Consider the following 26,660-nt stretch of genomic DNA (forward strand, 5'->3'; position numbering starts at 1 on the left):
GATTAAGGGGAATAAGAGGAAAGTGTATATATGTGTTAGAGGAGTAGGAGATGAAATTATTATCCAGGAGAGCAGCGTTTGCAAAACCAGAGGTGTGAGAATTCTTTTGGTTGCAACTTAAGTGACTGTTGTATATTGCCCTGACTGATGCAGGGATTGTATTACAGAAGTTTGCTACAGATTTTGAGTACAAATTTGGACCGTAATTTTTGTAAGATTTATAGATATCCAGTAGATGTTTTTGTCGAAAGATTGAAGGTAACAATTTGGAAAGTAGTAGTGGAAAATTATACTTAACAGCCGGCCAGAAAGTGGGATTAAATATATGTTTGTGTGTTAAGCGAAGTTGAGTATAATTTAGTTGTGGGATAATTCTAGCCAGTTTAGAATTTTTAGGGTAGAACAGTAATATGATGTCTTTCAAGAATGCAACTGCAGTCATAACATGTGGGTTGTCCTGCCTCAGGCAGCCCTCGGTCGGCCGGATTCCAAAGTCTGGGTCCGACGTTGGCTGATGTCGCATTTCTCTCCGACGTCAGAGCGGCTGGAGTACATAAGCATCAGCCGACGCCATTTTCTTCAGTCTTTCTTGCCGCGCGGTGCCCGAAGCAGAAGCAGTTCGCAAGTGCCGGTCAGTCAGCTCCTGTATTCTGCGATACCGAAGTCATCAAAAAAGCTAAGTACCCCGTTGGGGACCTTTTCTTGCCTCAGCCGATGTCAGAAATTACTGAAAAAGTTAACAATTGTCTTTTTGTGGTAAACAAATACCTCATAAGGATTTCCACTCTTACTGCCTCCCTTGCCTGGGCCCAGACCACGACGTCTTGGCCTGTGTAGCCTGTGCTCGCTTCAACAAGCGCACTCTCAGGCGCCGGGCGGAGTTCGCTGAAGATTTTTTCGGCGATAAATTTGCTTACACCATGCCGTCGGATCTTCCGACATCGCAAACTCCCAAAGCGAAAAGACCGGGACCGACATCCTCGGCCCGCGTCACCACCGACTCCACGCCAAAACCTAGCGCGAGTGCTCCGGTTCCTCTGAGACGGTCTCCACCGCTCGAACCAAGACACCGCATTAACGTCGACTCCGATTCCAGATATTACTCCGACGCCAGTTATAGACTTTCCTCCGGATACCGAAACCGAGGAAATGCCCGAGACCATTGCTGTAGACAAGGTCACTCCTGCACGTGGAGCTGCCAGGCCTCCTATGGCCATGTCTATTAAGGCCTACACTAGGGCTAAGGCAGCCAGCAAAACAAAGCATATTGCTTCCAAATCCTTACCTCAGCCGACTCCGGAGACACAAATTATGTCCATGGCTGCTGATTTAATTTCCATGATCAGAGGTTCACAGGCCCATCCTGAGAGAGCACCCCAGCCTCCTCCTGATAAAAGGCCCCGGGTTGAACCCTCTGACCCTTCTCCTTCAGATGAAGACTCTGAGGGCTCTGTCCACTCTGATAGCCAGGAAGAGCTCTTCCAGACCTATGAGGACTCGGATGCAGAAGATTCCTTACCTTCGGCCTCCCCTCTGGAGGATATTTCTTTTGGGGAAGTTCTGCACACCATGAGGGAACATTTCAAGTGGCAGGGTCAGGAATATTCCGATTCTAGGAAACGCCTTAGGACTTTCCTTAAGAAGCCTCAGCACAGGCCCTTAGCTATTCCTCCTGTACTTGATGTTCTGGATGATTTGTATTCTGATTCTAGTGCTACCCCTGATTCTCTTCGTCCTGCTCCAGCCAAGCCAGACCGGTATTACAGGGTCCCAGAAACTCATTCCCATTTATTCAGGGCCCATACTGCTGATTTGGAAACTATTTCACAGGGGCCTAAAGGAGTTTCAGCCTCCACCTCAAAAAATCCTTTGCCCTCCAACAGGGAAGCAAGGTCATTAGAGATGGGGTAAAAGGTTTACACATCCACTACCTTATCTATGAGAGCTTTAAATTGCCTTTTCATATGTTCCAATATCAGGATTATCTCTTAGAAGATTTACAAAAAACATTAGCTTCTCCTGATCCTTTAGACAGGAAAACTTTGCAGGAAGCTGTACATAACACTCAGCAAGTAAGCAATCACTTCCTGCAGTGTAGATATGATGCACTGGAAGCTTCATGTAGGGCAGCTATGACAGGGGCAGTGATGCGTAGACATGCTTGGTTAAAAGATCAACCTCTACCAGATCATGTAAAAGCAAAACTTCTGGATGCACCTTTGGAAAAGAACAAGCTTTTTGGTGCAAATGCTAAGGATGTGTTAAAGACCATTGAAGAAAAAGCAAAATCAGTTCAGACTGTGAAAGATTTCCTCCAGGTTCAGCCCCCCAGATTCAGTAGGAATTGGCCTTCAAAAAACTGGTCCTTTCCTAATCCAGAAAAGTTTCAAAGGGGTAAGAACAGACGTGGCCGAGGAAGAGGCCAATACAGAGGCCCTTACAGGGGACGACAATGGCAGCCAGGAAACCAAAGAAGTGACGCAGGGGTTTCACCTGCCCAACAACCACAAACTCAATGACTTTCCTCTACTACCGCCTACCAGGGAACAACTAGAAGCTCCCTTGGGCGGGAAATTATCTCTTTTTGCAGAAAACTGGCACAGACTGACAAAGGACAAATGGATTTTGGACATTATAGACCGAGGGTACAGGTTTCATTTTCATACCTTACCAAGAAAACAAGGCATGCCAAATCTACCACAACATCAAAGGGCAGAGGCTATCAAGCGAATCACTCTGCTGACTCGAATGAAAGCAATAGAAAGAGTTCCACAACAAGAACAAGAACAGGGTTTTACTCAAGACTGTTCCTTGTTCCAAGAAAAGAATCTCAATGGAGACCAATACTGGACTTGTCCGCATTAAACACCTTTCTCATAGTACCAAAGTTCAAAATGCTGACTCTACAGCAACTCCTTCCCATGCTGGGCAAGGAGTTGTGGCTGATTACTCTGGACCTCAAGGAGGCATACCTGCATGTCCCTATCAGACACAGCTGCAGAAGATACCTCAGATTTCTTGCAGGGCCAGAGCATTATCAATTCTCAGCATTGCCATTTGGCTTATCTACTGCCCAGAGTACTTACAAAATCCGTGGCTTCAGTAATTGCTCATTGCAGGCACCAGGGTATACAAATTTACCCGTGCCTGGACGACTGCCTCATACAAGCGGACGACAAATTGATGTTGACAAAAACCTGGATTATGTCATACGATTACTTCAAGCTCTGGGATACACAGTCAACTTCCAAAAGTCAAGACTGCAGCCATCCCAGCAAATAATCTTCTTAGGAGCCAAACTAGACACAGCCTCTCAGATGGCTTACCTGACAGAAGACAAGCAAGAGAAATTAACTCAATACTTCAAAGGTTTAGCAAAACTCACCCAGATGACTGCAAGGAGATTCCTACAGGCCCTGGGTTACATGGCATCCTGCATTCTACTGGTTCCATTAGCAAAACTACACATGAGAAAGCTTCAATGGTACCTAAAAGCATTTGGTCTCAACACAGCAACAACTTGGAGACAATCATACCACTCATTCCATGCCTACAAAAGGAATTCCTGTGGTGGGCCTCGGTGAGCCAGGAAAACACAGGTATGTCATTCAAAAAAACACAGATAACACAGACCATGACTACAGACGCCTCAGACTTTGGATGGGGGCACACATGGAAGGCAGGTGTATACAAGGACAATGGTCTCCAAAGGAAACACATCTGCATATAAACCAAAAGGAAATGCTGGCAGTAATGCATGCTATCGAGGCTTTTCAACATCAACTCCAGCAAGGCCATTTAATGATACGGACAGACAACACCACTGTGATGTGGTACATAAACAAGCAGGGGGGCACCCACTCTTACCCCCTTTGCAGACTGACAATGCAGCTTTGGGAGAAATCACTGAGTCTAAACATCCAGTTACAATCCCAGTTTGTTCCAGGAAAAGACAATGTGTTGGCAGACAGCCTAAGCAGGAATTTCACAGATCCACACGAGTGGAGGTTACATCCGAAGGCTTTCAGACAACTCACTTCGACATGGGGCAAGTCAGAAGTGGACCTATTTGCCTCTCACCTCAATCATCTTCTACCAAAATTTTGCACAAGGTCATACCATCCAAAGGCTTGGAAAATAGATGCCCTTTCATTCAACTGGAACTCTCTAGCAATCTATGCATTCCCACCTCTGCCACTGATGACCTCAGTATTACTAAAGATCAAAGCAGAGAAGCCCAAGGGAATCATAATAGCTCCGGATTGGCCAAGACAACACTGGTACCCACTACTACGGAGCATATGTCACACCAGGAGGTGGGCCCTCCCTCAGTGGCCTCTACTTTTGACTCAACACAATTTCAAACACTGCACCCAAACCTTCAGACACTGCAGCTAACAGCCTGGGAGATCCCATAAATAACTTCAGCTTATCTCTCCAAGGAAGTTCAGCGGATACTAACAGAGGCTCGAAGACCATCCACCAGAAAGGTTTACTTAGCAAAGTGGAAAAGATTCAGAAATTGGAATACCAGCAAGGGACATGATGCATCATTACTGAACATCCCACTCATCTTGGAATATTTGGCAGATATGTTGCAGAGCGGCCTCTCATATTCTTCAATAAAGATACATGCATCTGCTATTTCAGCTAGATACAACACTGATCCTCTGTTTTCTCTCACCCCTTACTAAGACAATTCCTCAGGGGAATCAAGAACATTAAGCCACCAAGAAAGGCCCCAGTGCCAGCCTGGGACCTCAATTTTGTCTTAGAAAAACTGACTCTACCTCCTTTTGAGCCAGCAGCTTCAGTTGACTTGCAATTTCTCTCATGGAAAACAGCTTTCCTGTTGGCAATTAACTCAGCAAGAAGGGTTTCGGAGCTACAGGCCCTAATGGCAATACCACCCTTTATTATTTTCCACAGAGACAGGGGTTTCATTAAGGACCAACCCTACTTTTATGCCAAAGGGGGTATCTAGGGTTTCTCTAAATCAAGCCATTCATCTGCCTGCTTTCTTCCCCAATCCTGAGAATAACGGGAAAGACTTTTGCATACCTTGGACATTCATAGACAACTTCGATACTACCTGGACAGAACCAAGGCCAGTAGGAAGTCTGAACAGCTTTTTGTAGCTTACGCCCCTGCAGTCCAAGGAAAAGCAATTTCAAAACAGACTATTTCTAAATGGATTGGACATTGCATCAGATTCTGTTATTCCTTTCATGGGAAGACTGTTCCAGCCTATGTCAGACCACATTCCACCAGAGCTACAGCCACCTCTACAGCATTTTTAAGAGGGGTGCCTACAAAGGACATTCTAGAAGCTGCTACATGGAGCTCCGTGCATACATTCTCCAAACACTACAATCTCCCTTTATATTCCAGATCCAGAGTAGGCTTTGCTTCGGCAGTCCTGCAGGGTTTGATTGCCACACCATCTCTCTCCTAGAGCATACCTCCTCCCCCAGCTTAGCTATGGTATTCTACCCACATGTTATGACTGCAGTTGCATTCTTGAAGGACATAGTACAGTTTTGTACCTACCATAAATGTAGATGTCCGATAGACATGCAACTGCAGTCGGTTTTCCTCCCTCCATACCCCTCTATGCCTAGGGTCCACTCCTATCCCCCTTACTCTTAGCTGGGGATATCTGTTATGGTGTATTTGTTTTTATTGCTCATGTATTTGTTTGGAATCCTGTTTTTGTCTTTCAATTTGATTACAGCCTTCCTTGGAGGGCACCTGGCATCTGGGGCAAGAAACACTGAAGAAAATGGCGTCGGCTGATGCTTATGTACTCCAGCCGCTCTGACATCGGAGAGAAATGCGACATCCGCCGACGTCGGACCCAGACTTTGGAATCCGGCCGACCGAGGGCTGCCTGAGGCAGGACAACCCACATGTTATGACTGCAGTTGCATGTCTATCGGACATCTACATTTATGGTAGGTACAAAACTGTACTTTCTGTGACTTGTATTAGTTGAAAATCTAGTTACCTTGTTGTAACACTGTTCTAGTTCAGATTTTAGTGAGCCTTGAAGGTTAGTCAAGATGGCAGGAACCATATAATACAGAAAGGGGAGTAGTTACGTAGTGGCAGGAGTGGCTGTGCAGGACACAGTAAGGACAGTTTTGGCTTTATATAGCCTTCCTGTTTTTTTGAGATTTTTTTTTTTTATTGCTTCTTATGTGGAAATCATATATAAGGTTTTTTCTATTGTAACCTCCCAGCAGTTTTGTATTGGATGCCAGTTAATTGGTGTTTTGTTTAGAGTTATGATTTTAAAGATATGTTACTATGTTTCTCATGGGAAAGTGATGTGAGGAAAATAGAAGTAGTTTGGTTTTCTTTTGATAAATGAGATGGTGGTTACAGATACAGTTTTAAGTAACGTTAAAGGCCTGCTGTGTAACCTTTTCTAAGCTTTTCACATTATCTGAGAGTCAGGTATGTGTGGAATCGTCTGCATACTGTACAAGGAATGCTTGTATAGAAGTGTGAAGATTGTTTATAAAGATATTAGAAGAGGACCAAGCGTAGTGCCTTGAGTGGCTCCTGTATTGATGAGCAGAGAAAGGTAAAGGATCGAATTCCATTTGACTGCCTGGTAGCATTCTGAAAAGTACTTATTAAACTACTGAAAATTAGATTTTAAGATACCCGTTCTGGACAACTGTAGTAGGAAATTTTTATGAGAGACGCTGTTGAAGGCTTTTGATAAGTCGAAGAAATAAGGAATATACTAACATACTTCTGTCTCTGGCTTTATTTATGGTATATGTAAATGTTAGGACGGCAGTTGTGCTATGGGCAGGTCTAAAACCATGTTGAGTATCCATTATTAATATTAATTGTTCCTTTTAAGAATTGCTGGTGTTATTTATGGACACACTTTTTCAGTATTTTTGAAAGGGGTAATAAGATGGCAATGAGTCTGATGTTAGATATTTCTGTAGAAGTGCCATCTTCTTGGAAAGAAATGATATGGCATTTTTCCAGATTGTAGGAATATAGGATTCCTTTATTGACTTGTATTGCGACTGAACATGCAATGGCATTAGCATTTTGATTTTAAAGTACTTTATTGAGGCATTATACAAACATTGAGTGATGTGCAGTGTTTTCTATGTACAGCAAACAATTACCAGTGACCCCAATTATAACAAGCCTTTTAGATTCTCCTCCTTTACTAGTTATAACCCGCAACTTGAAAAAGTTACACTCCTTTATTGCATTAATACAGTCATTTCACATAATCATTTATTTTATAACTCAGCATTACAAACTTGCAATGTCAATTTCCTGATTTCCAATAGAAAATTCCAGGTTAACTTGCTTCCTAATCATTCAGTTTTCAATTTTTGTGCTACACTGATCAGTCCACTCCTATTAGTTGTGATTATTTCCTATTGTGTTGAGTGAGAGATTGCAATTTATTTTTTGTTGGCCAAAACCTATTTAATCTTCCTTCCTTGCCTCACTCTTTCCCCCAGTGGTGGTGGTGGTGGTGGTTGTTGTGTCTTTCAGCTTTTCCCGGTTAGGGGTCGCCACAGCGGAACTCCGGTTCGCTAATGATTGGCAGTTGATTTTTACGTGCTGAGTTGCCAGCCCTAACGCACAACCTTCAACGAAGGTACGCCCATTCATGCACGTCTCCATGCAGAAGACGCTGTAGCTGAGAGTTGAACCGGTCAGCGTCTTACTGTGAGGCGACAACGTTACCGCAGCACCACCACTTCCCCCAGTGGTATTATTCCTAATTCAAATGCAACCTCCTAGCAAAGTGACTATTTACTCTTGTCCTTCAGGGAATGTAGCTCTTGCTTTCTTAGTTCTACCACAAGATCCCCTACTTGTTGTGGGCTCATGTGATGTTCTCCACTTCTTAGTTATCATTTTTTTTAGCTACCAACCTCACTAGTGACACCAGTTTTCACCATACTTAATGCATTTAACGTTCCGCATGCAACTTTTAGCAGAAAATCAGATCTGATGATTTCAGTTTTTATTCTGTCCTCAACTAATGGGTTTGGATCCTTTCCTCTGATCCGACTTGGCAGTTACACTAGCTCATGGCCTCCAAAAATCTCGAGCTCTTTCCCTACCCATAACGCACTAACCCCTAACATCTCTCAGATCTCATTTGCTGCTTTCACATCTAGATGTGGTTGCCTTCATCTCTTGAGTTAGAGTGGGAGATGAGTCTTTTTCTATTTATTTCCCTTTTTCAAACAGTTTGTTTAATATATTTTCTTCTGCATCTCTTTACTTCTAAGCTCCTTTTGTACACTTGTTAGTGTATTTTTCTTCCTACCATTGTTGGTAGGCCTAGTTTCCTTCCCAACCCTTTTACACTTTGTGTGCTGCAAATTTACCATTGCTGGTATTTTTTCATTTCTTTAGTATTATCCGTGGCACATTACTTTTCTGTCCTTTCCTAGTTAAAAAAAAATGTATATTTTTGATTGTATTACTGACTTAATGCCCATAAAAGGTCCTTCACTTTTCAGAAAATGTGAGATAATTTAGCACAAATTACATCTCTCTAATGCCTATTCTCTTTACGTCTATTGCTTGGGTCCAGATCATTTAAAAATAGACTGCAGCATTTGCAACAAGTTCAATCCACGTGCTCTTGCAGATAGGAGAAATAAATTAATACTAAAGGATTTTCTGCCCACCTCTTTTTCCTGAGGCCATCACTGAGGCTGAATCCCCCAAACAGAAAACTATAGACCCATTGAAGAGGTCTAAACCTTCGGAGTCTTTCACCTATTCTTTGTTGGAACCTCCAAGAAAATAAAGAAATCTGATTTGAAACATTTTATGATCCAGCCTTCTTTGTATCCAACAAAATCATCAGATCTTACTGTCTTGGATTCTAAGCCTCTACCCAGGACCACATACTCTCCTAGTTTGGATGCAGTGCCATCCAGACTGCTTTCCCCTTTTTTGGAAAGGCACTTTGTCTCCATCCCTGGCATCTTCTCATTCCTCCAGGAGTCTTACTGAAGCAAATGTAGAGAGAAAATTCCTCATGGTGCAAATTCAGATGGGGGTTATTACAACTCTTACACCCTCAGGTCAGGAAGCACAATCATCCACTACTCCACCCATTACTGCTTTTCTAATCCAGCCTGTTGTTTTAGAGCCTCAAATCTGAGTATTCTGGGTCCATCTGGTTTAGATCCAAAGAAATCCGTTTCTTCAGATCTGGATACTGCTCTGAGTGTACCAACTATGATGTGCAGCAAGTCAGATGACTCTTACAGTCTAAGCATCCCAGTCGGATCTGGGAGGCTGGAGTCAACTCTGAGGTTTTTGGAGTTGTCTCTTCCTCTCGAAGCTCTGGCCTCAGGTGTGCTGAGCAGAGGGAAGTGATGGGCCAGAACCTTGCTTTCTTGGCTCCGTTGTCTTTCTTTTTTCCAGAGCGAACTGCCTTTGAGGTTGTGAAGAGAGTGATGTTCTTCGTGTTTAACTGTTGCAGTCCTTACTTGAATTTCCTCTGTGGAAGCCAGCAGACACCCTTGACTGACATCAGTACACCAGGATATAAGTGGAGTCCACTAATGTCATGACCTTCGTTCTTTCTTGCCGTCGGAGCCCAAAGCATCCAGTACGTGCACTGGTCGATCAGCACCTGAGTGAATACTTCAGAAAGCTAAGTACCTCATTGGGGAATTCTTTCTTTTTCTAGCTAATATTTGAGAAAAGTTAACAACTGCCTCCTATGTGGTAAACAAATTCCACACCGGAACTTCCACAGCCTCTGTTACTTGTTTGGGCCCTACACATGTTCACAACTGTCATTTCTGCACCTTATTCAACTCCAGAACTATTCGGCATAGGGCAGAGATTTTAGCTAGGCTTCTTAGCGAGTCCTCTGAGTCTCCATGTGGGATGGTGTCCGTTTCACATACTGTTGTCGATTTGCCTAAATGCAAAAGGCCTAAGCTCAGACCTTCTGAAGCCCATTCACCTTTAGATAGCCCGCCAGGACTGGTCATCTTGGAAGTTGGTGAAGTGCCTTTGCAGCCAACTCCTATGATCGAGGTGGCAGACAGGGCCTTTATTGAGACCCTTTTGTTGGATGGTATGTCATCAGGCCTCTCAGTGTTTACACCAGTCGTTGAATGCCATTTGTCGGTTGGGCCGGAGACCGCTTTGCATCCTTGGCTTCTGGCAACCACAGTACTTCATTACACCTCAGAGGCATTCAGGCATCTGTGCTTCCAATGGCCCCAGGCCTAAACAAAAAATTATGTCTTGGAAGTTGTCTTCCTTTCATTCCAGCCCTTCCAGTTCCCACTCTCAGGCCTCTCCACAGGCTTTAGTTAAATTGGCAGGGGAACTGGTTTCCCTGGGGAGACCACCCCCCTGAATCTAGTAAAAGAGACCCAATCCCAGGGGTTCCTACTGACCCCTTTGAGAGTAGGCAGGAATTGGACCAAGAAGGTTCAACCTTTGAAGAGGCTTCCTCCTTATCTACTTTTCAGGAGTCTGACTCAGAGAAACCTTGCCTTCTGCCCCCCCCCCCCCCCCGAGGATCTGTCCTTTGGGGAAACTTTACACTCTCTTGGGGAAAAATTTCATTGGGAAGAGCAAGATTATCCCCAATCCAAGAAAAGATTCAGGGAATTTTTCCATCTCCCAGAACTTAAACCTCTGGCAGTTAATCCTGTTTTGAAGGTGGTTGATGATGATCTTCATGAATCAGCTTTGTGACCAGACTCCCTTCCTCCTGCACCCAGAAAATCTGACAGATTCTAAAAGGTTATGGCTTCACATAAACACCTTTTCAGTAACCCTTCAGCAGACCTAGAGACCTAGATATTTTTGGTCCTGCACCCAAGGGTATCACAGCCACCTCATTCAAAAAAAACCTTCCCAGTAATATGCAGGGTAGAGCCCTTGATATGTTTGGGAAGAAAGTATACACTTCTGCCCACTTTTCTATGAGGGCATTGAACTGCCTGTTAAATGTAATAAAACATCAAGCGACACTGCTGGAACAGATGAGACAAAAGCTACTGATCATGCAAAATAAGGATTTATCTGAAGAACTAATAGAGATCTGAAGTTCCACTTCACAGGTGATCAAGCATTCCTTGCCCTGTGGATTTGATGGTTTGGAGGTTGCTGCCAATGGGTTTGTCATTAGAAGGCATACATGGCTAAGGGAGCAAGACCTCCCGGAGCATGTAAAGTCCAAACTTTTGGGTGCTTCTTTGGATAAGGTGTTTGTCTTTGGCTCTAAAGTGATAACTATACTCAAAAATTTTGAGGACCGAGCTAAGTCAAGGCAGACAGCCAAAACCTTCTTGCAGGTGCAGCCTCTGTGTTTCAGCAGGAACTACCCCACAAAGCTTTGCCTGACCCAGAGCAGGCCAGGGAAAGGCCCGCGCTGAAAGGGACCACTGTCAGCATCATGGACTTGGACTAGGCCATTCATCTTCCCCAACACCAGGGGCTTACTCTACTCTGGTACCTTGCAGGGAGCAGTTGTGATCTTTTCATGGAATGTACCTCTCCTTTTCCCACCCCCTTCCCTTGAAGAAAGACTGACACAATTCAGATAATTTGAACTTTTATCTATTCAGTCCTATAGCTTCTTCTTATCCTTGGCAGAGGTCATCACCTTTCAATATCTTTTACTTATGTCCTGCCCTAAGGTTTTCCTAGGGACTCCAGTCCTAAAGCACACTGGTTTGTTCCCAGAAGTAGCTAGCAGAGGATTACTGAGCCTTTACTAAGTCCCAAACGTTAGCAGTTTGCATCTTGCACCTTTGACTAATTCAATGCTCCTGGCCAGTCACTTAACACTCAGTCCCTCCCATTGCCTACTGCTAATTGCCTCCTCTGGTCCACTAACATGGCACCATACAGATCAGACTTGGCTGTCTAACTGCCTTTTCTTACTTTCTAGGGATTCCACCATAAACCCAGCATCCAATGCTCACTCAGACCCCGAATACTGTTCTAGGGTGGGACCGTAATGGACTCTTAACATTCCTGCTTCTAGGCAGGGTGCCTACCCCTGACCAGCAGTGTTCAGGACATTACTGACATTTGGCATGCAACTGTGATCCATGCAGCTTGGGAGGCAGTGGTTCATGGATTCAGACTGCTCACAAGACATTCTGGATAAGGGGAATAGAAGTGATCCCCCAAGGACGCAGTTGTAAAGTATCGCCCAAATAAAGGCATGTCTTGTATAATGGTTTCATAAGGACATAACCTTACACTTTAAATACAATCTTATTATAGCCAGGGAGTTTCTCCTCACTCTGAGAGCCTTCACCTCTCCCATTTCTCTGCTTCCTAAGCCAAGCTACACATGAGGAGACCTCAGTGATTCCCCCTAATGTATGTGGACCCAACATTCGCAACCATCTGCCAAATAAGACTGACACCTGGCCTAAGAAACATTTATGTAGGGTATACTAAGCACGTCTGTCTAATCCCAAGCCTTCCACTCTGCTGCCAGAAATTTCAACTGCTGATCCCCCAAGGGCTGCTTGATTTGCATCCTTACTACAGTTTCTTACACAAAAGAAGTGAATAAGCACTTAGACAAAAATGAGCTTCTGACAGCACAGAGGGCTTCTTTATCATCCAGAAAAGAAATCAAAACCAGGGGATTTTTTTTGTCACAGACTAGTACACGCACATATGGCACAAAAACCTAGGGGGAACCCATCCCTGCCCTCAACACCTAACTATGGGGATGAGCAATACTGTCCTCCAGCTGACTCTAGGGGACAGCAGTGGTTGCCTCAGTATATCCCAGGGATTGCTGTACCTACTAGCAGACAAATCAAAAAAAGCCTGTAGGCACCCTCAAGGGGCAGTTGCATTGGGAGATTCCTCTCAGCATAGTCTAGGATTAGGGAGCCCCACATATGGAACTCCTCCCCACCAGAGAAAACACACTGATGAAAAGGTTGGCTTCAAAACCAACCCCCTTTTAGTCCGGGCCACAAACACCTAATCATGCTCATGAATAGAACTATTCATGCCCTACTTCCCAAGACTCTATAGAAATCACAGCAGAGCACCCAGGACCTCCTTATAGCAATGGTTTGGCCATCTCTGTTCTGATTCTTCTGTTTAGCCTACCCTATAAACTTGTAGCTTACCTCCTCCCTCTGTCTATTAACCAGAAGGTTTCTCTGTTGGGGGGGTCCTCCTACTGTCACTGTCACACTAGGTGCTAGTTCACTGATTGTAGGTGAAAGAGCACAGGTGATCCAGAGTTAAAACTTACCCCCCCCACTGCCCTCCTCCCAATATTAGCATGTTCATAGGTTCATACTAGGCTATCTGCCCTAGGGCATTTATAAGCCTAGCCAGAGTGTGTTTGGCTTTCGCCACCCATTTTAAATGAATTTTGCTATGCCCTTTTTCGAGGTTAGTATACTGTGCCTCTGTCTAACAGTGACACAGAAGTGATACCCGGGGTAAAGCTACGATCTCCCATCCACTCATCAAGATTCCTCTTGAAGAGAGTCAATGAGGGACTCTGCCTAACCTGGACTGGGATTTTATTCCAGAGTGAAGGGAGCCTCTGGGTTATGAATCTGTCCCTCCAGCATGTCCTATTTATTTCAGTGCTAAGGTTCAAGTCTCGAGCTCGTAGCTCGATGGGATTTGGATTTTCTGAGGTGCAGCATGTCCATTAATTCCGGGTTGGACATGGCTTTATACGCCAGGCACAGATCGCCTCTGAGCAGGCGGTATGCCACTGAGTAGAGCTGGAGTTTCTTTAACCAGGCAGCATATGGCATCTGTTTGAGCCCTTTGATCCTCTTGGTGAGGTACTTTTGGGGTCTTTCCAGTTGCTGCAGGTGTCTGGTAAGGTACATCCCAAAAGGGCATTGTACTCAATTATGGGCCTGATGAGGGATGAGTAAAGAGGCATGATGACCTCCCCTGATCTAGATGTGAATCCCTTCATGATTAGGTGGACTATATAAAATGTTTTTCTAACCACTTTGGCCACGTGGTTGTCAAATGAGAGATTGCTATCAACTTGGGTCCCCAGGTCCCTAATTACTTATTTTGTACTTAATGGATTACCACCTATGTGGTAATTTGTGGGCACTTTGTTTTTGCCAAAGGGGATGACTATACACTTTTTGGCGTTTAGCTTGAGGCCATGGCTCTGGCACCAGTTGTCTGTTTCTATGAGGCCCTTTTGGAGGATGCTTATGTCGGCTGGAGAGTCAATTATAGCACCCAGTTTGCAGTCATCTGCGAACTTGGTCAGCCACAGTCCTTCCATGTTGGCCTGTACCTCCGAGAAATATATACCGAACAGGAGAGGTCCCAGGACTGAGCCTTGTGGGATGCCACTTGTAACTGGTTTGGAGTCTGACATGGCTCCAGCAATTCTAACCATGTGGGTTCTGTCCTTGAGCCAGTTTGCAACCCATCTAGTGACATAGGGGTTTATATTTAAGCTGGTGAGCTTATCTATAATGCCCGAGTGGGGTATTGTATCGAAGGCTTTTGCGAGGTCCAGGTAGGCTGTGTGGACCACCTTCCCCTTGTCAATGGCCTTGGTGACTGTTTCAAAGAAATCGACCAGGTTTAAGAGGCAGGATCTGCCCTTAACAAAGCCGAACTGGGTAGGATCCAGTGTCTGTAGGTCCCCAATATCTTTTTTTTATGAGGTCCATAATGATCCTTTCCATAGCTTTGCAGACCAAGCTAGTCAGGCTTATGGGGCGATAGTTTCCAGGATCCGTTGAGGCACCACCTTTGTGGAGAGGGACCACTGTTGCTGTACACCACTCTTTGGGTACATATCCTGTGGTAAGGCTGAGATTGAACAGTAGATCTGAAGTAGGATTGTTCATTTGTCAGCAACCTGTGGGTTACGGATCCGATATCGGATCCGAGCCGGCAACTTGTTTCAAGCTAATGGATCCGAGCTCCTAGCTCCTCCCTTCACCCATAATCCCCTGCTAACCATCCATGACCTCAGATCTAGTTTGCCGAGCTTGTGATGGCTGGATCCTTTTCTTGAGCTCCGCAGATAAGTGAAAAAAGTTAACTTTTTTCTAACATTTTTCGTCAGGAATTTCTGTTTAGTTTAAATTAATATTTGTAAAGTGTGTCCGAGTTAGGTTTCCTACTTTTTCATTAATACCCTCCCTTTGCTGGTCGCTAGTGTGTGAGTGTTTGTTGAGTGTCTTTTGGGGCCTGTGTGTGTGTGTAATTGTCTTTTTCTTTTCCTTTTTAGTTTAAAAAAAAAAACAAACAAAAAAAAAAATGGCTGAGGCCCCAAAAGCCATATTTTCTAAATGTACCGAGTGTGACCATAAGCTCTCCCCGGCTGATGGCCACACTCGGTGCGTTCGGTGCCTTGGGGTTGAACACCTCACCTCGGGCTGTACTATCTGTGCAGCGTTCAACCCCAGGGCACTAAAAGAACGGAGGTCGAAGCTGGTCCTGGCAGGACTTCTTACCCCCGGATTCAGCTTCGGCCTCCGCTACCTCTGCTACTCCCGTGGCTCCATCACAGCCTGTGGTGGTTGCCACTCCTGCCCCCCTGCCTCCGACTGGGGCTCAAACTCCCGCTAAAGTGTCGGAGGACAGGGAGGCCAGGAGGGAGAAACTGAGGGAGAAGCACCACAAGTGGCGGGCCGAGACCTCCATTGCTTCTAGGTCTCCTCCTCCTCGGCTCCGATCCCCTTCTTTCTCCCCGGGGCCCGAGGAGGAGGAGGCCCGATCTCTGTCGAGGTCATCGAGGCGGCATTCCAGGCAAACCAGATCTTATCCTCTTTGCTGCGAAGCCATGAGAGTGTGGGAATGGGCGATCTCCAACAACCGCTTTCTGATTGCAACGCACATTCCGGGGAGGACCAGCATCCTAGCGGACAAGCTCAGCCACACCCTTCTTACCCCTTACGAGTGGTCTCTCAATCCTCTAGTAGCGAAGCAGATATTCGCAACATGGGGGCAACCCTGCTGCGATCTTTTTGCATCTCCCTCAAACGCCAAATGCAACAATTTCTTCGCTCTAATCCCCCCACCAGGGAAATCTCCAAGAGACGCTCTGGTGCATGCTTGGCCACCCGGTCTACTCTATGCCTATCCTCCTCTTCCAATGATGATACAACTCTTACAGAAAGCCTCGCGGTTGGGGAGCAAGATGATTCTCATTGCCCCATTCTGGCCTCGACAAATTTGGTTCCCTTACCTGTGGTCTCACCTTGTGAATCACCCTTGGATTCTAGATCCCATTCTGGATCTCATCTCCCATCCATTGGACTTGCCAACTCCAAACCTGGACAATCTGAAACTGACAGCTTGGCTGCTCCAGTTCCACTCCTAGTTAGGACTCCCAGTATCTCTTCACCAGTCAAAGCCATCCTCATGGCAGCACATAAGCCCTCCACCAGGAAAGTGTATCACAGCAAATGGAAACGTTTTTCCATCTGGGTGGAGCACCGCGATCTAGATCCCTTTACGGCTCCTCTTCCATCCATTTTAGATTTCCTAACTGAACTCTTTCAAGAAGGCGCTAGTTGTTCAACTGTCAAAGTGCAATTGGCAGCCATTTCTCATTACAGGACCCTTGATGTCAGCCAAATTGTGTAAAACCTTTCTCAAGGGTACCTTTTTACTTAGACCTCCTGTAAAAGAAGCCGTACCCCCATGGGATCTTACTTTAGTTCTTCAAGCCTTGACTGCTCCACCCTTTGAACCTGCTGCTTCAGTGGATCTCAAATTCTTGTCATGGAAAACAGCATTCCTTGTAGCCATTACTTCAGCAAAAAGAGTGTTGGAACTTCAGGCTCTTTCTGTAAAGCCTCCATACCTGATTTTTCACCCTGATAGAGTGTACCTCAGGATCAATCCCTCCTTTCTTCCCAAGATAGCATCAGAAACCAACATAAACCAATCCATAAATTTACCGGTTTTCTTCCCTAAATATCAAAATAAGGGTGAATACAAGCTGCACTCATTGGATGTTCATAGGCAGCTTTGTTTTTATACTCATAGGACAGCTGGCCATAGACAATCCAACCAGCTGTTCATTTCCTTTGCCAAATTTAATTTGGGGAAAGCTATCTCTAAAGTATCTTTATCTCGCTGGATTTCCCAATGTATCCTACTAGCTCATCAAGCCTCTGGTAGACCCGCACCAGAAGGAGTTCGTGCTCATTCCACTCACTCCATTTCTACTTCTGCGGCTTTCAAGTCTAGAGTTCCTTTGGATGGTATTTGTTCTGCAGCCACTTGGGCTTCATCTCATACCTTTATCAACCACTACAAGCTAGACCTGCTTTCTAGAGGGAGAGCATCCTTTGGCTCTGCGGTGCTTTGTAATATCCTTCCATGATGGCCACCCAGGGTGCAGGTAGCTGGGGACTCTGTCCCACAGGTTGCTGACAAATGAACAATCCTACTTCAGATTTAGAAGTTATGTACTCACCATAACGTTCCATCTGAGTAGGTAGTTCATTTGTCTGCAACCATCCCCCCCTCCTTCCCCCTGACCTTCTTTAGATCTATTAGTTTTTAGATATCCTTTGTTGGATATATATGGAGAGGCAAACTCTATCTGAGGTCATGGAGGGTTAGCAGGGGATTATGGGTGAAGGGAGGAGCTAGGAGCTCGGATCCATTAGCTTGAAACAAGTTGCCGGCTCGGATCCGATATCGGATCCGTAACCCACAGGTTGCAGACAAATGAACTACCTACTCAGATGGAACGTTATGGTGAGTACATAACTTCTAATTTTATGTTTAGGTTTAGCTCTTCTTGGAGTTCATGTAGGACGCAGCCTGGGACACCATCTGGTCCCATTGATGCTGTGTTTTTTGCTTTGGAGAGGGTGGCTCTTAACTGAGCATCTGAGATGTCAGGGGGGCAGCACTCTGCTGGGATAGATATTTTCCCTTTTGGTGGGGAGGGGGGGAGAAGTTTGCGCTGAACCTGTCAGCTAGAATGTTGGCAATGTCTGTGGGTTCGGTGTATTTTTTGTCATTTTGGTCTAATTCTGAGCATATCTGGGAATTCCCACCCAGGTTCCTAACATAACTAAAGAAAGCCTTGTGATTATCCTTAGTGTCCTGTGCAATTTTTCTCTCTAAACTGGCCTTAGACGATTTTATGAGTGCCCGTAGTTTTTTGCTAACACTGATCAGAGATGCCTTCCCTTTTTGGGATTTTGCTCTATCATGTAGTAGCTTCCTCCTTCTATTGTATAGTTTGTTTATGGCTGGGGTCCACCAGACAGGACGTCTGTCTTTGGAGGATTGGGTCTTGGTTTTATTTGGGATTGCATGATCCATGCATTCCTGAAGGTGTTCATAGAATGTGTTTATAAAGGATTCTGTGGTCTGGGCTGTATTTTCCACAGGCCCGGGGGCTTTGAAGGATTCCACCTTGGTTTTGAAGACTGTGAAATTTGCTTTAGAGAAGTTTTTCACTGTGGTTTTCTGGGCAGGGGGTGGGGTCGGGATGTGAATATCCAGTGAGATTAGTTTATGGTCTGAGCTTACCAGTGATGGATACACTTCTGGTCTGGAGCATAGAGTCCCCATGTTGGTGATGATCAGGTCCAGTATGTTTTCCCCTCTTGTGGGAGTGGTAACAAGTTGTTCCATAGCATTTGAGTTTATAAATTCTAGGAACCTTTGAGTTAGGGTGTTGGAGCTAGAGTAATGCTCCCAGTCTATGTTTGGGTAGTTGAAGTCGCCCAATATAATGGTGTTTGGAGAGACCTTCATATTTTCCAGTGTTCTCAGGAAGGCCGAGTGGGGTTCCTGGGTTTGGGAGGGTGGTCTGTAGCAGGCTATAAACTGGAAGGCAGTTTTACCCACTGTTAGTTGCACATGGATAGTCTCTGATGCTTCGTGCTGTGCCACCAACCTGAAGGTGTGGATATCTTTGACGAATATTGATACGCCCCTTCATTTTCTGGTTCGGTCCAAGTTTTGGGGCCGAAAAGCATGGTATGAGGTATAATCTGGTAGTGCTGGGGTGCTCTCGGGAGCCTTGAGCCAGGTTTCTGTTACTGCACAGATATCAATGTTTTCCATGCTAAGGAGAGTTTCGAGTGCGTGCATCTTGGGTTTAGACTTCTAGCATTGAGTAGCATTACTCTTAGTTTCTTATCCCTTGTGATACCTATGGAGGTGGGTTTGTCTTTTGAGCCTTGCCTAAAAAAGGCGCTATGGGGGTAGCAAGAGCCTTTGCCAATATCCGAAAGCCCAGGGGTGACAGGTGCAAGCCGTCCCTAGCGAAGCATCATGGCCTGTCGTGCATGTCATCCCAGGCTGACAGGCATTGGATCCCCTTTGAATGACACCAATACTTAAGCCAGTTGTTGAAATTGATCATCTTGTTTTCATATTGTGGCATCATTCTTGGTGAGGGTAAGATGCTACTCAAGGTCAGGGTCATACTGGCCTGGGCCACATGCTCAGAGAGCTCCTCTGTCTCTCTTTTCATGTAGTTCAGGGAGGTACATCTCAGGTCATTCACACCAGCATGGACAATGACTGAGTCATATTTGTACTTGCCTTTGAGTGACCTGAGTGCTTGTGTTATGTGGCGGATCCTAGTGCCCGACAGGCAGCTCACCGTGACCTTCTCCTTGTTCAGCCTGGTGAGCGGGATGTCAGTGTGCCTGACGATAGTCACCTATTACAAGTGTATCAGGTGTGTTGTTTAGCCTTAAGGGCTGTGACTGTTCGGCACACTGGCTTTGTGAGCTATGTGTTGCACATGTTTTGTTTTGGGGTAGTGGTTGCTTGGGTGTCTGCTTTGGAGGTCTCTGCTGCTTAGGCAAATTTTTATTTAGAGCCTCCGAGTATGTTTTTGTGTGTTTATGTGTTTGGTTTGCTGTCATGGTAGGTCTGTGTGAGATTGGAATTGTAGTGAATGTGGTTTCTTTCTCCCCCTGACAGGTTTCGCCAGTACTGAGTTGAGAGAGCTTAGCCTCCAGTTTGGCTATATGGTTGCATCTCTCACATGTGTTGGAATTTGTTGGGAGGAGGAGAGGGTTGTCTGTGTACATGAGACAGTTGTAACATTGCCTCAAGATTCCCAGATTCACCAGCTGGACTGGAGAGGAGATTGACAACTGACCTTTGGACATGCTAGAATAGTATTGGGAATTCCATTATAATTGAAAAAAAAGGCAAATAGGAAACAAGGTACTCAAGGGGAATTTGTGAGGGTGTAGTGCTTTTAATTTTTTAGTGCTGATTTATATAATTGCTTTAGTGAGCAAGTGCCAGGTAACTTAAATGCAATGTGTTACAGGTAACTTAAATGCAAAAATGACAAACAGTAACTTTCTTTCAAGTGAAACAAGGAAATAACTGGCCTGATGCCCAAGTGCTTAAACCATAATTGATGCACTTTTAGAATAACAAACACTGAGCCCTCAATCAGCAGTTCCCAACTTAGAAGGATGTACACTACCTATACTGCCACTACAGTGCAGAGCACAAACCTTCTTAATGTAAAACAACTGGTCTGAAGCCCAAGTGCTTAAACTAAAAGGCTTAGAGTGAGTTGCACCAAGCAGTAATAAATACAACTGAGTACTTTTAAGATGACGCAAAAGCAAAATAAAGTAGGAAGAAACACAAATACAGTAAAAGCAGATACAATTTTTTTTTTTTTTGAGTGAGCAAATGAGATGGGCCCAGGAGGCGTATCCAAGTGCAAATTTACAAGAGAGGCGGGCAGTTTCAAAGCCACCAAGATTAACACCAAGACAAAAACAGGGAGGGTGGGTGGGGACCTACTGAAAAAACAGTCAACTTCTAGCTAGATATTGCTCAGTGCAACACAAACAAATTACTTTAAAAAGTGCAGATAAAAGTTACTTAGCTACACATATGCATTCAATTGATATCATGCAGGTCTTAACCGGCCAAAGCTCACAGTTTAAACAGAAGATAATTCCCTGTACCACTTGTATAAGACAGAAACTGAATAACAATGAAGGAAACTACTACCCCCACCTATCACTGGCTATGCAGGTTTTTAACCAGCCTTAACTGAAAATACCACATGCACTACTGAAAAAACAGTCAACTTCTAGCTAGATATTGCTCAATGCAACACAAACAAATTACTTTATAAAAAGTGCAGATAAAAGTTACTTAGCTACACTTATGCATTCAATTGATATCATGCAGGTCTTAACCGGCCAAAGCTCACAGTTTAAACAGAAGATAATTCCTGTAGAACATCTTGGGTAAAACCAGGAGACCTAACTCCAGAAAAACATGGCAGCATAATAGGAAGGTTCTCAAACTGGGGGTGCACAGAGCTATCAGGTCCAAGATCCCTGCCTACTGGTCCTACTCTTAAATCCCCTTTGGATAGTCATCTCTTACTGTTCATGCAGGGTTCAGGTTTCTGCATTTTCAGCCTACTTTCCCTCCCACACCTGTACCTTCTCCCACCCTCAGGTCAAACAGTCTCCTAAGGCCTTTCACTTCTGGACTTTTGAGGGATCCTGAACTTCAGTTTGCTACCTTACCCTTGTCCTACAAAAGACTTGCACTTCTTGCAAATTTAATATTTCTGGCATGGATCTCGGCCTATTTATTACCTACCTCTCCAGCTAGGGAATTGCTGAGACTCTATGCTGTCATGACAGGGGGAACCTTTTTGATTATCCTTCATCCTGATAGAACCTCTCTCAAGCCTAGTCCTCCCTTCAAACCCAATCTGGTGACTGATGCCTTCTTATTTCTAGCCAGGTATCTACTTATCTTCTCACCAAACCCACAGTACTGTGGGAAGGGTATCTTATGTTTATTAAGCATCCATAGGCTGCTACCCTACTTAATGGCCACAGTAAAATCCATCAGAATTTCTGACCAAGGTAATATCACTATTGCTTTCACCACTGATGGGGATCTGTGTCTTGTAGACCCATTCCAATGGGATCTATCTCTCCATGCCACCCTTCTTTTACAATCATCAAGGAAGGATCACTCCCCTAAGAGTAAGGCCCCATCCCGCTAGGGCAGCTGGGTCATCATCTTCCTCATTTGGGCGTACCTACCAATGGTGGAGAGAGGTTGCCAACTGACCTTCAGTACACCTTCACCAGGCTCTACCTCTTCCTACTCCATTTCAGGCTTTGCCTCTATTAGCCTGCAAACGTCCTCTTTTTACTTCACCACCTCTCCTTTGTTCAGCTTTGGGAATCTTCCCACAAGTAAGGACTGCAGCAAGGAAACACGAAGAACGTAGTACAGTTGTGTACACTTACCATAAATGTAGATGTTCAAGTGTATTTGCTGTTGCAGTCATTTTTCCCTCCCTCCTTCGCCTCATGGCCTACAGAGTGGCTACTTCTAATTCTCATATATTTGAGACTCCAACCCTTCATTCCTGCCTGCCTAGTGATCCCTGCCCTAAGCATCTGATTTTGACCTGCTGCTGTTGGGGAGCTTTGCTCTCCAAAGGACAAGAAAACAACTGAGGTTGTGATGTCAGTAGACTCCACTTATATCCTGGCATACTGACATCAGCCAATGGTGTCCGCCAGTCATAGGAAGAGGGAAGAAATTTACTTTGCTAGTTGGGCCAGCCAAGGGCTTCCACTGGGAGAAATCCCACAAGTAAGGACTGCAACAGGGAACACACTTGAACATCTACATTTATGGTACGTGTACACAACTGTACTTTCTCTGCTTCGGCAGGATGGATGGGTCCTACCCCCTCGGATCCACCCTCTACTTATCAGATGACTTTGCACCGTAAGCTTCTGCATTCTACCCCATAGGTACAGCCAGCCCACAGCTTCCAGACCACTGAGCAGGGTGTCCTGATCTCTTCTGATACTTAACCAGATCACCCAACTGAGGAAGTCCCTAGGTAGAAGTGCAAAAGGAGCCACATGGACTCTTCTCAAGATTCGGTCACCGAGGATACTGACTTCAGTGAAGGAGAGGGATCCCCACAATCACCACCCAGTGACGTCTCATTTGAAGACATTCTTAAGATCTTTAAGCAGTAGGGTGTCTGGTCTTCCCAAGACCCTTCTCTGGGTGAATCAGTATTTTTGGATGCCTTTGGAGCTGGTCCGTCTATGTCCTGGATTTCTCTCCCCGCTGATGAGCTCATTGACTTGATCTTTAGGTGGGCGTGGAAGGAACCTAATATGTTGAGTCAGTCCCCAAGAGGCCAGACCAGATTCTGGCTCTATCAGTAGGCAGGGAATATTGGGATAAAAGGATGTTCTTCGTGTTTCACTGTTGCAGTCATCACATTTGGGTTATCTGCCTGCAGGTAGCCATCAGCCAGCCTGAATACCAGAGTCTTTGGATTTCTGCATTGGATGCTGTCGCTTCTTCCATGATGTCAGGTGGTCAAAGGTATAAAACATGCAGCCGACACCATTACATCAGTCTTTCTTGCCGTGCAGTGCCCGAAGCAGAAGCAGTTCGCAAGTGACAGTCGGCCAACTCCTGAAATTTTTGTTTTCGAGTTTCAGACCCGAAGTCTTAAAAAAAGATAAGTACCCCATCTGGGATCTTTTTTCTTGCTCTAACCGATGTCAGAAAAAATTAACAATTGTCTTGCCTGTGGAAAGCAAATACCTCTTAGAGATTTTCATTCTTACTGCATCATCTGTTTAGGTCCAGACCATGACGTCCCTTACTGTCATTTTTGTGCCTTGTTCAATGCCCAAACTATTCGTCGTTGGGCTATTTTTGTAGCTAAATATTTTCGTTCTCGATCTCCGTACTCAGAAATGGCTTTGTTAAGCCATCCGACTACCGCTCTTCCGAAGAAAACGTTAGGATAAAGACAGAGACAGACAGCACAAGTCCAAAACTGCCGACGATGCTTCCATTAAACTAGTCGCCAGTCCACTGGTACTCGGTGAGGTGCTTTCGCAGCCCCTGATACCTGCTACTACAGATTCGCAGTCCTCTACTGAGACCCTTTCGGAGTCCGGTATGCTGCGAGATGCTTAGTTGACTATGGAACCTGCGGATGTCTCTACCTTGGATGGGTGCGGAGCTGCTGTGCAGGCACCGGCTTCTGAGGGTGTATTCAGGCTTACTGATTTTCATATTAAACAGACTGCTTTGTTTCCAACTAGAAGTACTGAATTCCTCAGGCCTAAAACTAGCACTACACCTAGAAAACAGACTACTAAACCGCTGACTCGGGCCCATATGCCTCAAAGACAAATGCTTAGAATGGCTGAAGACCTTATTACCTTAATTAGGGGAAGCCAGCCTTCCCCCTTTAAGAGACCTAGAACCGATTTTCTTTGATTCTTCTGATCAGGAATCCGATATTTCTGCTCCGTCTGATTACCAGGATTTGCCCTTATCTACTTATGAGGATTCTGATGCAGAGGATTCCATTCCCTCTGCTTCCCCTACAGAAGATTTTTCTTTTGGTGAAACCTTGCATACCCTTAGGGAGCATTTCCGCTGGGAAAGCCAAGACTATTCAGAGTCCAAAAAAAGACTTGGGAATTCTAACTTTTGCCTCAGCACAGGCCTCTAGCTATATCCCTTCTGTTCTGGCTATTGTTGATGATGTTTTCTTGGAATCAAGCCTTACCCCAGACACTTTACCTCCAGCTCCCAGAAAACTTGACAGGTACTACAGAGTACCTGACTCTCACAAGTTCCTCTTTAAGAATCCTACTGTGGATCCAGAGACCATTTCCCAAGGACCAAAAAGTATTAAGGCTACTGCTGCCAAAAATCCTACCCCTTCCAATAGAAATTCTAGAGCCTTAGGCAGATGGAGTAAGAAGGTTTACACTTCTGCTACTTTGGCCATTAAGGCTTTAAATTGCCAGTTTCATATGTTAAATCAGCAGCATATTATGGAACTACTTAAAACAGAAAATGATGTTGATTCCTGACTATGCTGAACACAAAGACTTGCAAGATTTAATGCATTCTGCAGAACAAGTTGGTAAACATACTTTGCAATGTGGTTTTGATGCTTTAGAAGCATTTTGCAGGGCTGCTGTCACTGGGTCTGTACTTAGAAGGCATGCTTGGCTTAAGGAACAAAATTTGCCAGATCATGTTAAAGCTAAACTACTGGATGCACCCTTAAACCAAGACCGCCTTTTTGGCAACAAAGCAGAGGAAATCCTCAAAAAGATGGAGGAAAAAGCTAAATTTTTGCAAACTGTTAAAGATTTTCTACAAGTGCAGCCTCCCAGATTCAGTAGGCATTGGCCTTCAAAGAACTGGTCCTTTCCATTCCCTTCCAGGCCATCTCAGTCCAAACCCAGGAACAGCAGACCACCAAGACTTCAGTCTCAGGCTACGCACAGATCTCCCACTTCCAAAGCAGGGAGTAGTAAGCCACCCCCCCCCCCACGGAAAAATGTCACAGTGACTTAACCTTAACCCTCCCAAACCCTACTCAACTACTTGCTCCCTTAGGAGGAAAGCTCACCCTGCATGCAAAAAACTGGGAACTCATTACCCAGGGCAAAAGGGTTTTGAACATAGTTTCCCAAGGATACAGATTCCACTTCCACACGCTACCAACCCCAAATGGGTGGCCAGACCACCCACAAATCAATGGATGGAGGTCCAACAGCAGACACTCTCTCTTCTCAGTATCAGGGCTATTCAGCCGGTCCCAGCAGAACTAAGGGAACACGGTTTTTATTCAAGACTTTTTCTGGTACCCAGAAAAGAAAACTCCTGGCGTCCTATCCTGGACCTCTCTATTTTCAACACTTTTCTGGTGCTTCCAAAATTCAGAATGCTAACTCTTCAACAGCTTCTTCCTATGCTAGCCAAGGATGCCTGGCTGGCAACCCTAGACTTAAAGGAGGCTTACCTGCACATCCCAATAAGGGAATCCTGCAGACAATACCTACGGTTCAGGGTGGGCTAAATGCACTTTCAGTTCTCTGCACTTCCTTATGGCTTATCTACTGCACCCAGGGTGTTCACAAAGTGTCTAGCTCCAGCCATTGCATTTTGCAGGCAGAGAAATATTGAAATTGACCCATACCTGGATGGTTGTCTGATTCAGGCAGAGAGCCAGGACTTCCTATTACAACACCTGGCATTTGTAAAGAAACTTCTAACCTCACTGGGGTACACCATCAACAAAAAGAAATCTCACCTAGTACCTTGCCAACAGATTGTATTCCTGGGAGCAAGCTTGAACACAACTTTCCAGATGGCATTCTCACTCCAGAGAAACAAGTTCATTTGACAGCCTACTTCAAACTATTGGCCACAAAAACCTAGCTATCTGCAAGGAAAATACTGCAAGCTCTGGGGTTCATGGCCTCTTGCATTCTGATAATTCCATATGCAAGACTGCATATGAGGAAACTCCAGTGGTATCTAAAAAGTTTATGGTGTCGACATTCTCAGGACCTGGAAGCAATGATTCCTATCATTCTTTGTCTAAGGACAGAGTTCCTTTGGTGGGCAGAGGCCTGTTACCACAACAAGGGACTCCCTTTCACTCTATCCCTGCCAACCAAACCCTAACAACGGACACATCAGATTATGCATGGGGTCTCACATGGCAGGGCAGTGCATTCAGGGCAAATGGAACCTGAGACAGATGCACCTACATATCAATCAAAAAGAAATATTAACTGTACAGAATGCTCTGACAGCCTTCAAAGACCTTATTCTTC

The sequence above is a fragment of the Protopterus annectens genome, chromosome 2.part1, assembly GCF_019279795.1.
Source record: "Protopterus annectens isolate FY-2018-M chromosome 2.part1, PAN1.0, whole genome shotgun sequence".
NCBI classification, from domain to species: Eukaryota; Metazoa; Chordata; order Ceratodontiformes; family Protopteridae; genus Protopterus; species Protopterus annectens.